Source organism: Scardinius erythrophthalmus, assembly GCF_964197995.2.
Source record: "Scardinius erythrophthalmus genome assembly, chromosome: 5".
NCBI lineage: Eukaryota > Metazoa > Chordata > Actinopteri > Cypriniformes > Leuciscidae > Scardinius > Scardinius erythrophthalmus.
The window spans coordinates 2,006,418-2,019,382 of record NC_138225.1 but is presented as its reverse complement, the minus strand read 5'-3'; the positions used below and the strand labels follow the sequence as shown (position 1 = coordinate 2,019,382).

General features: G+C 40.6%; 1 long non-coding RNA gene across 1 annotated transcript; it reads right to left on the bottom strand.

The window, feature by feature from the left end:
• Positions 1–11,692: 11,692 nt before the first annotated feature.
• On the bottom strand, positions 11,693–12,965 carry LOC308690494. The gene is made up of 3 exons (XR_014030156.1): positions 12,910–12,965; positions 11,931–12,035; positions 11,693–11,811 (listed from the first exon to the last, which is right to left on the bottom strand). It is a non-coding gene; the product is annotated as an uncharacterized lncRNA (long non-coding RNA).

Sequence of the window (12,965 nt, the reverse complement as noted above, 5' to 3'; positions counted from 1 at the left end):
ATCATTCCCCGATTACAGCCAACGATCATGTGTGAAAACACTTCAAAACTCAATGTTTTCAGAAACAAATACATTTTTCACCCTTGCATTTCTTTTTATTTTGTAAATATTTACTGAATATGCATACAAGTCATCAACTTTATTTCTAAAGCGCTTTACACAATACAAATTATTTCAAAGCAGCTTCACAATAGTAACAAATTCAGATTCTGCTGTAAAGCAGCGCTAACAAGCCAATAGAGTTATTATTTAGCTCAAGTCAGTTCAGTTCATTACCTGTTCATTACCATACATACACTGTATTTGTTCACATATGTGTGTGTGTGTGTGTGTGTGTGTGTGTGTGTGTGTGTGTGTGTGTGTGTGTGTGTGTGTGTGTGTGTGTGTGTGTGTGTGTGACAAACTCCTGTACACTCACTGCACACTGAAGCAAAAGACACAAGAGAATGTTTTACATTTTTCACATCTGTTGTTTGGCTTGTATATGTGGCTAATCATTGATGTGTGTGTGTAGAGTTACTAGACTACATTTTTAGAAGAGTTAAAACAGTTTTGAATGAAGTGTTTTGCTTTTGCAAGAGATGTGTGACGTTTTGCATGGTGTGTGTGTTTTGTGGTTTTGTGTGAAGAGTTTAGAAAAATGGAGCCCGGCATATAGTTTCAGAAATTGTGTCTAAATAATATTAACAGATGCTACTTTTGATTTTAATAATTTTTTAGTAAACGTATTAGATTAAGAGTAAATAAGATTAATTACATGTTTTAGAAGCACTGATCATTGTTAGTTCATGTTAATGGTACAGTTTTTCACAATTGCTATAAGACACTCAACTCCATTCTCTGAACCGAAACACATTTGCAGAATAAATCACTCTTTCTGTTCAAAGTTCAGGCAGTTATTGCATATCTTTTCCATTTTTTTTTGCTAAACTCTTCTTTCAGATGATGGGAACACACGAATGTTAAGGTCATGAGATGAGATTGTCTCTGGTAATGATATTCATGTCTCTGATTGAGAACAGGATGGTTCTCGATGGCCCATCATATAGTATCACTCCGGTGCTATTTACATATTACTGAGATCAGGAAGAAATGTCTCTATGATAATTAAGCTCTTTTTAGGGAAGGAGCGTTTTCTAATACACATCGTTGAGTGGAAGCTGTGGTCGGGGCAGACTAATTTCTTACACTTTGTATTTTGCAGATGTTTTGCGTGTACTGTAACATGCTTTTCATTTGTATTCTTTGACCTTTTGGGTTTTGCATTTGGACTACTGCATTTTTACAGTATGCAAGTGCTGAATATACAGACATTCAATACAATATTTAACAAAATATTAAACTTGCAGTGAATACAGTAACTTTGTTGTACTTAAAAGTTTGTTTTACAATTGACACTGCGTGTAAAGCTGATAATGTGTTTGCAGTTTAGAAGACTTGGTGTGAAGATTATCTTCATGAGTGAATATTTTCATGGCCTCAAGTAACACTTTTAGTGTCTAAGCAATTTTAAAAAAAACTGTAAAATACTGGTAATACCCTTAACTAGCCTATATATTGTGTTTTAAAATAGGCTACTCAGTACTTTTATTGATTGAGTACACTGTTATTGATTACATTACGTGTTATTCTCACAATGGCAGTGAATTATTCATAATTCATTGATTCTCTTTACTATTCTCTTTTATCTTTTAAATTGTCCTTTCTAAAAAAATAAACCGGTTCGCAACGTTTTGCTAAGTTTCTGGAAACGGTGTGAAACGGGGTTTGAGATGCACGTTTTCTCTTGTTTGGTGGGTGTGTCAAAAATGTGTAGCAACCAATCAGCAGCAACATATAAATAAACCACGCGGTGTTAAAGAGACAGCTCGCACAATGGGTCCAAGTCTTTACAAATGTGTCCTGCAGCTCGGTATACACAACAATTGAAGATATGAGAAGACATGTTTGTCGTAAGAGTTTTATAGTAGAAATATAGCATATCAACAGTAATCAGCAATAATGATAAGCCTAATAGGCCTACTCACAATAAAAAATAATACAGTTATATAGATCATGACACTTCACCTGAAATTTTTGTCTTTTCATCCTGAAATGTGAGGCAAATGTTGGATGGCAAGGGCAGTGACTGTAACATCGAGCATATTTTACAGTATTAAACACGTACCAATACCAATTTTATCAGGCTCCGGAAATTCTTCAAAAAAAAAAAAAAACACAAAGAATGTCCTTCTCAGCTGCCATAGTTTCAACTCTTGCGTCATCAGAACAAGGTGTTCAACATACCACAGTTTCCATTTAAAGGTCCCGTGATATCGTACATCTTCTGGAGTTTTATTTTAGGTTTTGATGTCCTTAAGAATATATATTTGGCGGTATAAGTACCAAAAACCATCTCAATATATTTTTACAGCTCCTTTCTCAGGAGCTCTGCCAAGAACAGGTCGATTTTGGCCTGTCTAATTAATATTCATGAGCCTCTCTTCTGATTGGCCTGTTGTTTTCTGAGTGACGCATGGTCAGGCCAACCACAAGTGACTAGGGTCATGAGTGCTGTAGTCTGCTGTGGCTTGGTGTTGCTCACAAGTAAGGTAAATAAAACACCTGTAATGATGGTGACAAATTATTATTAAAGCATAAACATTCACAAACCACTGTTAATTTAACATAAAAGCAAGCATAGGCTACTGTGTGCATGGTTCTGCATGACAGAAATAGCACAAAGTGTGCTCCTGTAATCAGGGCTCTCAAGTGTCATGCATTGAGCGTGACAGTCACTCATTTCGGTCTTTTGTCACGCACTCCTGTACCACATTGTATTCCTCACGCGGAAAAACTATTTATAATATATTTAATATGCCGCAGTGGCCAAAATTTCTCTGGCCGCGCCGCTCTCACTATCGAACCGGCAGGAATCAAGCGTGTCTCCCTTGGAATTCTTAGTCGAGCCTGCCACTTATCAGCCAATCAAAAAAAAGAAAGGGACTACACAATAGCCAATCAGAAAATAGCACTATTGTATTTGGGTAAGATTTAATGCAACAACCAATGAAAAAAAAGCATATCCTGGAATTTTTCACGTGATTCTGCTACAACGTCTCCAGAAAGTTTCGTTCACCCACGGAGGAAACCACACTGAGCATCACTTTGAGCACAGAGTAAGTCATGATCTCCTGTTTTAATGTTACTACAAATTCACAACTGTTTGACACAAACAGTGACAACTTGACTGTGTCATGATCCACACACAGATGAAACAGATCCAAGTGCAGTATTTATTGGGTAATCCGAAATCGTAAACCAGTCCAGGCAAGGGTCAAAACCAAACAAGCAATTCAAAAGACAAGAATAAAACAAGAAAACCAACAAACCAGAACTACAGAAGTGATATGACATTAAACAAGGACTCCATGACAAACACTGAAACAAACAGGGTATATATACACACAGATACTAACAAGGTGACGGGAAACAGCTGTGTGCAATGATCAATGATTAGACAGAACAGGATGATGGGAAATGTAGTGCATGAGAGAATGACACCGTGGGGGACAAGGACCTCTAGTGGTTACCCAGGGAAACACAAACCAGACACTGTGACAGACTGCTGTTAGAGAATGTTTCCCAGATAATTAGCATCAGTTTTTCATGAGTGTCTGTGACTTAGCCAACAGTTTTACAGCCTGTTCACTGACAACACCTGCTCAGAACAAGTAGTCTAGGCCTAGTCATATTTTCGTTATCACACGATGACTGACATATTGTCACATTATAAACATCTCTCTCTCCAAATAGGCTTAATTTTATTAGCACTAAATAAATTAAAGTGTGTTGCATAGTCGATTTTATAGGTCACTTTTAAAATCATGTCAAAATTTATAATTATATCCTGGCCATGGATGCATTAATCATTGCATCTGTCTTTCAAAGATGTCAGGTAAAAAGCATCCTCTCATTCACTCTGAGAGGAAAGTCCCCTAAAAAGGCCAGGTTAGAGGATGCTGGCCCAGAGAAGGTGGCGAAAAGGGGTAGGCCCATTAGAGGAGGAGTCACTCTTGCCTGTCTTCAAAACTTGAGAGCACTGTGATATGTTTTACTGGCCATGTGCTTGTGTTCAAGTCATGTTTGGTGTGAGCACATGGCTTGTCATGTATGTTTTCTTGTGCCATGTGCTCTCCTGTCAGTTGTCTAGCCCTTCTCATCTTGTTACCTGATTACTGATTCATTTGCCCCATCTGTCCTCCCTCACCTTGATTGCTCCCTATTTATTCTCCATGTGTTTGCAGTCCTGTGCTGGTTTGTTGTCTTATGTTCACCGTGTGTTTCCCTGGTTCTGTCAAGATAAGCCAAATCTAGTTGTTCAAGTCAAGTCTGTCTTGGTTTCCCCGTCGGGGTAGTTTTTGTTGTGTCTTTTGTTTTGTTTTATTTTATTATCATTGAAAGCCCATCAACTCTGCACCTGAGTCCTCGCTACTTCCACCCACCCAAACCCTGACACATTTTTGTCTGTAAAACACTTCTGTATTGTAATCAACCACACTTGAAACTTGTTATGTTTATGTAACTTGTTTATTGAGAAAATGGTTTATAAAGAAAAACAAACCACACTTGATGTTTTAAGCATTTATTAAAAAGCATAGAGGAACAAAACATGTAGAGCTTTGCTGAAGAAAGAGGAAAAATGCAAGCATTACCGTCGGATGTGTTGAGGACGAGGCGCAGAATGCAACAAAGAAGAAAAAGTCAGAAGAAGGAGGACGAAGAAGTGAAAGGCTTTATATAGACAGGTCCGAAAGGAATGTCCAGAACTTCTGACAGTTAAAGACTTCGAATTGGATACATTTTCTATAAAAGACTGATGAATTATGAGGGGATTTCCAAAGATGACGACCTCAAGAATTCAGATGGTCTATAAAAGGCTGAAAGGAGAAGATGAAGGCAGGCGCTGATTCTTAGAAATGGCTTCTCCGGCGTTAGATGCCATGCCATTGATGCCTCTGACAGACAACGCTTGTAAACGATTTACTTTTGATGTTGTTTTGTCTTGTTTTTTATACATTAGTAGTTTACATTATGTAAACTATTTAACCTGTAAATAATAAAACTGTATTAAATTGAAACTAAGAAGCTCACCAGCCAAAAGTCTTTGATTTCTAAAAAACTGAGCTGAACAGACCACGAAGAAGTCTTCTGACTGACCAATGGATTGTATGAAAATTCAGATGCTTATGATTTAGGACAGATTTGACTTAATTTACCTAACCTGAGAATAATCAAAATAAGGTTAAAGGTGTCTAGAAATGCGCACCATAAAACAGTCGTCCCTGTGATGGACCGGCCATCCGCCCTGGGAGTTCTGTTTCATTCCTCCTGACCACCAGAGGCAGTGCATAGCACTAGTGGATAATCGCTGCACTAGCTAGATAGATCGAGAAGAATATAACAACAAAGTCTCGTCATGACGCAGACCGAGACGCGAGGATATAAACAGCAGCTCGGTGCCCAGCCTCTTTTGCTTTCTCGCTTTTAATTTTTTTCACGCTGTCCCGTGCAGTTTACCTGAGTTGCAAGGATTCGCCCTCCCAAGCTGTGACAGCGCGCTCTACACTATCATCAGGACAGATATCTTGAATCCCTTTCTTAATTATGTGAGTGCATACACTGCAAAAAATAATTGTCGGTTTAACTTTAAAAAAAAAAGAAAAAAGTAAGTTACCTGGTTGCCTTAAAATTTTGAGTTAATACAAAAAAGGAGATTGGTTTAATCAACAGAATCTAAAAACATTTTGTTCAAGACAGCACTCTCTCCATGAGTGCTTCTAATTCTCATTTTCTTGATGAAGAATTGGTGGAACCTGCCATAAAACCCACTAGGGCTGTCACTTTTGTGAAACAATCCTGTTTGATTTTTGAGACATAAGTGTTCACCGAATCAAATGTAAAATCGATTTTCCATGTCTAAATACGTTTCCATTTTCAACGCCAAATAAAGGCAAATCCACTGACAACTAACAGGCATTAGGACGAACGTAAAGAGGGCGCTTGAGATGGACATCTATTAGGCCCCAATGTTTCTGAGGTATTGGAGAAGATAATGAAGTTGTCAGAAGCCACACGACAACTGTTCCACAGGCACCACCTTTTAGGATGCCACAGGTCCTAAAGGCAGAGTTTCCGAATCAAGCCGATCAGTTCAGAGTCCTACCATTCGGCTTATCTCTGGCTCCTCATATTTTTACAAGATGTATGAGTTCGGCCCTATCTCCTCTTTGGGCATGAGGATTCTGCTCTACTTAGATGATTATCTGCTTTGTGCCCCAACAAGACGACATGAGCTACACAACACCAAGATTGTGCTGGAGCATATCCAGAGGTTGGGCCTTACTGTGAACGACACAATGAGTCATCTGGTCCCAGAACAAACCATAACCTTCATAGGAAAAACACTCAATCAAATCACAATGTCTGCCACATTGTCTTACGCGAGGACAGACAATATTTGGTCAGGGGGACAAAACTTCCATATGGTGTCCTTCTGCAACTAATGTGGACGTTAGCTGCCCCCACATCCATGATCCCCTTGGGCTTGCTTCACCTCAGGCCTCTTCAGAGGTGGAGCAACAGCTTTGGGCTAGATTTAGCGAGACATCGCCTGCCTGTGTCCGTGCACTGAAACCCTGTAAAAGGGTAACATATCTGAGAGACGGAGTGCCACTAAGGGTGGTGTCCTCCCATCAGGAAGTGATCACGACCGATGCTTCACTTACAGGATGGGGGGCAACGTGGAACCAAAGGGGAATTGGTGGTCACTGGTCACCCAGGGGAGCCATAGAACATATCAATGTCCTGGAGTTGAAAGCAGTGTACTTACTGTAGCTCTACAACACTTCTTACCAAACCTGATGGGTCATCATGTGCTTGTCCGGTCCGACAACACGTCGACGGTCTTTCATTTGAATCATCAGGGCAGCACCAGGTCTCTTGCAGCTTTACAATGACCATTTGGAGTTCCTAAAAGCACAGATGGACTGATAGTCATCCAGGCCTGTAGGCCAAGATGTGTGTACTTCGGGGGTCTATGAATTGTCACACCTTTAGTACGATGGGGAAAGTTGTAATTTATCTGATTGATCAGTTTGAACGTCTCACATTTTGGGTTTCGGTCACATGGTCATGGAAAGGATAAAAGAAGATTGTAACTGTTGCTCTGTCTCTTTTGATTCTCTGTCTCTCTTCCTTGGGGCAATCTTTTCTTAGCCTCCTCTTTTCTGTCTTTTACTCTCTCTCTCTCTCTCTCTCTCTCTCTCTCTCTCCTTCTCTATCTATCTCTTTGGTAACATTTTACATAATTCTGGCAACATTTCTTTAGTCATTCGGTAGTCTTGCAGCCTGAACCCCTGCAGCAAATCCACCCTTACACCAGGGATCTGCTCCTGGGGGAATGGAGACTTCACCCGGATGTAGTACAGTTGATTTGCCAACGGTTTGGCAAGGCAGAAGTCGATCTGTTTGCATCGGAAAATGACCACTCATTGCTGCTGGTGGTTCGCAAGAGCCGAGAGTCCAGCTCATTGGGACTGGATGCATTAGCCCATGAGTGGCCGAGTTGCCTGTTGTATGCATTCCCTTCATTTCCACTTCTGTGGGAAACTATTTTCCTATACAAGCACAGGGTGCTTTTAGTGGCCCCGTGATGGCCAGCCAGGCTATGGTTTCGTCTCCTTCTGAGTCTGTTACAAGGCAAACCATGGCAGCTTCCCATCAGACGGGACCTTCTCTCTCTCAGATGGCACCCAGATCCAACTCGTCTTCAGCTCTGGGTTTGGCCCTTTGATCCAGATCATAGTTAATGGATTGTGAACCAGCAGTAGTGAACACTACTGGCAATGCTAGGGTTCCTTCAACATGACAACTTTATGCTGCTCGTTGGAGGATATTTTCTTATTATCAAGGAATTGACCCAGTTCACTGTACTGTGTCGACAGTATTGAGTTTCTTATAGCATCTTTTAGATGATAACAGGGCGGGCTCCACTTTAAAAGTTTATGTTGCTGCCATATCTGCTTATCACGGCCCGGTTGCTGGTACTTCCCTGGGGTCTCATAACCTTGTTTGTAGTTTTCTGAAGGGAGCGAGGCATTTAAAGCCTGTTTGTTCTACTCCTTTTCCTGTGTGGGACTTACCGCTTCTAGAGTACCTTTGCACACCACCATTTGAGCCATTGTGGCTGTTGCGGATATTACGTGTTTGCCCTTAAAAGTGTCTATTTTGTTGGCCATTGCTTCCACTAAACGTGTTGGTGAACTTCATACCTTGTCAGTGAGTGAATTGTGTTTACGCTGGTTACCAGAGGATTCTAGGGTCATTCTTCGGCCTAATCCAGCCAGTTGTTTGTCTGTTATGGTGAGGTATGCAAAGGTGCACCTTTGTCCAAACAGAGACTATCACGCTGGATTGTCGAGAAGATAAAGTTGGTGAATAATAAATCTAATCGACCCTTACCATGGGTGTTCCTTGTCACTCCACTAGGGCCTTGTCTTCGTCTTGGGACGCTTTACGGGGAGTTTCCTTGGCAGATGTCTGCGAAGCTGCTACCTGGTCTTCGTGCGGTTCTACAAGGTTAACGTGACTGTTTCCCATTATGTGAGTTCTGCAATCCTTCTGGAGCAACCCTGATGTTTGCACGTGGGTGGCATTCCTCATGACTGTGTTGATATGCATCATCCACTAGTGCTTTGTACTGCCTCTGGCGGTCAGGAGGAATACACAGAACCACAGTTATATACGTAACTGGCGTTTCCCTGCCTACGACCCGAGACGCTGGGTAAGACTCCAGCCTCCCCACGACCCTACAGGACAAGCACTTTGGAAAATGTATGTAATGGATGGATGGATATACATTTCGGTGAGGTTCTAGTCCTCCCTGTCTCTGCCGCTCTTCTTTCCCCAACAATTCTTGGGGAAAAATTCTTGATCCATGTTTCCAGACAAAATCATTCCAAACCAATATTATTTAATTTCATTGTAAATATTCTGCTAAATTTTCAATATAATTTCTGCAGAAATGCACAGAGTTTATCATCATTCTGATTTCGGTTGTAGCCAACACTCGTTATTGCGGTGCATTGTGGGATTGAATGAGTGCACTCAATATAACGTCCACTATGGTTTCGGACCCTACAAATGGCTGTCCCCTCAAATAGCGCACTATTTGAGGGTATAGGGAGCGATTTCGGATTCAGCCAGAGACTAAAGACTTGACAAGACACACAAGTGAACATGATTAAACAATGAACCAATGACAACATAGGACACATGACAAGGGGGGCACATGGCAGGATCACACAGGGCAAGGGAATCACATGACAAGACAGGAAATATGACTGACTAAACTGCTAAATAAGATGTGAAACAAAAAACAAAACTAGACATGTTTTGCAGATGGTAAAGTATGAATGACAAAAAGTGTTCTTAAATTTTGGGAAATGTGGTCATTGAACGCATTTTGTGTGAAAGCAATGAAAAATGATTCACAGATTGGTCCTGTTTCGCTGAATGTGAGAAGAGTTTTGGAAATGGGACTACAGATTATGTTAGCAATTGAAAAAAAACTGTAAATACTGCCATTCCCAGAGGAGAAGGTTGGACTTTGTTGCCCTCTTGTGGACATCAAATGCTTTGTCCATTATCATTTCATCTTCACGTTTTGTCCTTTATATAGGCCAACATTATATAAAATATATCATCCCAGCATCATGTGTGTGTGGGTTTGTGTATGTGAGAGAGAGGCTGCACCCAATACCGAATGTCCAAAATACTAGAAAAAAGGTAAAATATAAAGGGTTATGAGTTTGTACACTTGAACTGTGGATTGTCCAATCAGCCAAGACCACAACTATCAGTTTCATAATAATGAGCATTTGTGCTGTTTGATATCAAATGACCAGGACAAAACCTTTATTTTAAGACAACGAAGGAACGGTTCGGCTCGCTTCGCTTTTCCACTGCGTGGTACGACTCGACTCGGTACGGCACGGTTCGGTTCGCTTTAGCTCGGTTGCTTTTCCACTGCAGTTAGTACCACTTCAAAGTGGGTGGGACTGATCGTTATAGTTGCCGTCTCTACTGCCATGATATCATCATATTAAATGCGAATTTTTCATTCCGTGTTTCCCCATCCACTCCTCGGCAACCAACGAGAGGAACGTCTGCACCTCGTCCACTGACCACGATTCAGCCATTTCTTTTTTCGAAGTTTATACTCTTTTTTTTTTTTTAAAGCAAATACTTTTAAAACAGGCGCTACAGCGCTGGCTGTTGTCTACTGGCTATTTAAATCTAGCGGGTATAGTGTCTCGTGTCGTAAATACAATGACGCTGGTAGTGATGATTCTGTCTGACCAATCAGTGATCTGCAGTGTTTTCACGTCACATTTTAGTATCGGTACGGTACGCTTGGAACCTCAACAGAGGTGGTACCATTTAAAGCGAGCCGAAGCGAGCCGTACCGTACCGTACCATGCAGTGGAAAAGCGCCAAAGCGTGCCGTACCAAACCGAGCCGTACCATACCATGCAGTGGAAAAGCGCCAAAGCGTGCCGTACCGAACCGAGCCGTACCGTACCATGCAGTGGAAAAGCGCCATATGAATGGCATGAGGGGGGAAAGCAGCATTATGCCCCTTTTTACAAGATGTAATACAAGTGTCAGATGTCCCTAGAATGTGTGTGAAGTTTCAGTTCAAAAATACCCCACAGATCATTTACTAACCCCATGTTGTAAATGCAGATTTTTAAGTGGAAGGAAAACATGCTGTTTTTGTACATGTCTGTTTGGTTTTGATAATATCCCCATCACAGTCACGAGACATAGCAGTTCTCGTGAGTATTAAACTAAGTTCTTTCATGTCTCACTGCGCTGGACAGGTCTATGGCTAACTGAGGGCGGAGTCTGCTAATAGGGCGGAGTCAGTCACCCATCATGGGCAGGGCCTTCCTTTAACCATATTCCTTTATTCTGAGACACTGCTTAAATGATTTATAACGGATTTTTCCTTTAACCATGAGTGAATTCTCTTTGCCTATAATACCTCGAAAGGATCACCTTCACTGAAGTCCAGTGAAATGATGAGGTCGATGTCTCTCTCTTCTCTCAGCACTGAGAAGTAGGATGAGTTGATAAACAGTCCAGCGTCTATATAGTCTCACTTTTCAGAAGAGTGGAGGGCACTGCTTTATCTGAGAGATCACAGCATTATTATATTCACAATGAATTTCCAGTTAGCATCTGTCTATGAGTTTCTGTTCTCACCTTTCATGTTGTGAAGAAAGTCATATTTCCTGCTCCAGATCCACTGTGACACGCAATCAAAAACACTCGCCCAAAGATCTGTAAAACATAGTGGTTTTTATCTTTAGTAAATATTCTTTAAATTCTGTGTATGTTTTTAGTTGACTATATGGTTCTTTGGAGAAAGTTTGATGTTTAATTATAGTTTAAGCTTTAAAGTACATCATTGGATGTCTAAAGGTTCTTCTGTGACATCAGTCTGTTAAAACCTTTTTTGTTGAAGCTAACTGGAAGATTTAAGGAATTCAACACATTTCAGTTTATGCATTAATCTTGCAAAAAAGTACATTATACAAATCAACACATTGTAAAGAAAATTCAACCTACCAAAAGGCCAGAAATCACTCAATCCTTTAAACAAATTCAGAGTGTATTGTTTCATATACTGTTCTGCTGCTTCTTTATCAGAGGGATTCAGGTTTTTCTTTAGAAAACTCAGCTGATGTTGGCCTTCAGAGATCTCTGTGAAAAGAGGAGAACATGATTGAGTTTATTAATCAAATGCAGGTCTATGCATCTTGTGTTAGAGTTTAGTTTACCATTTAAATGTTGTTGAAAAGCATACTTTTGGAAAATCTTACCGTTCAGCTCTGTTCTGATGGATTTATCATGGGCTGACGGATCTTTGCCATTCAAAACAGAGAGATTCATGTCCACGAGATCCTTGAGCACTTGGTGACTTTTGTCTATGGGAGGGGAGTTTGTATTTTCTGAAGAAACACATCGAACAAACATCAGTGCAAAATGTCTTGAATGGAAGTGCTTTACATCCCCATATCTATTACATTCAGTTATCAGGTGATCATCATCATTATGGCTCACTTTTATTTTTCATCATTAAATGCCCAGTGAAGTGCCTTGAAACTTGAATCACTTGCACGAAACCAGACTTAATTTGCCCCAATGGAAAGCATATTTATACGTTCCATATCCCCTATAAATGTGCTAGGCTGATTTCGTCAGACTTCGTACTTCCGCTCAATTTCAGTTCGCTTCTGTACTCAGTCTGAGATAGCGACCCATCTCCCAGTTTTCCTCCGGCCTCAAAACAGCCGGCCAATCAATGAACAGAGGGCGGGCTGAGAGCCGTGACGTAGACGCTGATTGTACCGTGGATGCATAGATTTACTTCACATAATCTGCAAGAGTCGTTCACAGTGTTTACATACATGTGTTTACAGTGGAAGTTCAATGTGGCTGAGCCGGCTCATAACCAAACGTTATGTGATTGGCTTACGGGTAACCAATGATTTTAAACTATCAATTATGCCCTTCCAGACTCAGTCTACGAAGCAAAGCCAAGTAGCAGAGTTTGGTATTACCAGGCTAATAATGTGCACTGTGCCATTCATCATATAGAAGATAGTAAATGTGTGAACAAGTGACCAATTTCAGCCACAGCTAATACTAAATGCTAATATTTAAACTAAATGCCAAAAGACTTTCTGATTTCATGGGGACTTTAAAAGAGTAATGCTACAGCAGGTAGGCTATTCATGAACAGATCATTAGACAAAATAAAGATCAGCTTATAAATAAAGAAAAGCTGTAATGCTTTACCTTTCTCCATTTCCTCAACCATCTTTTCGGTTGGTGGTGCATGTTTTAAGAACTCT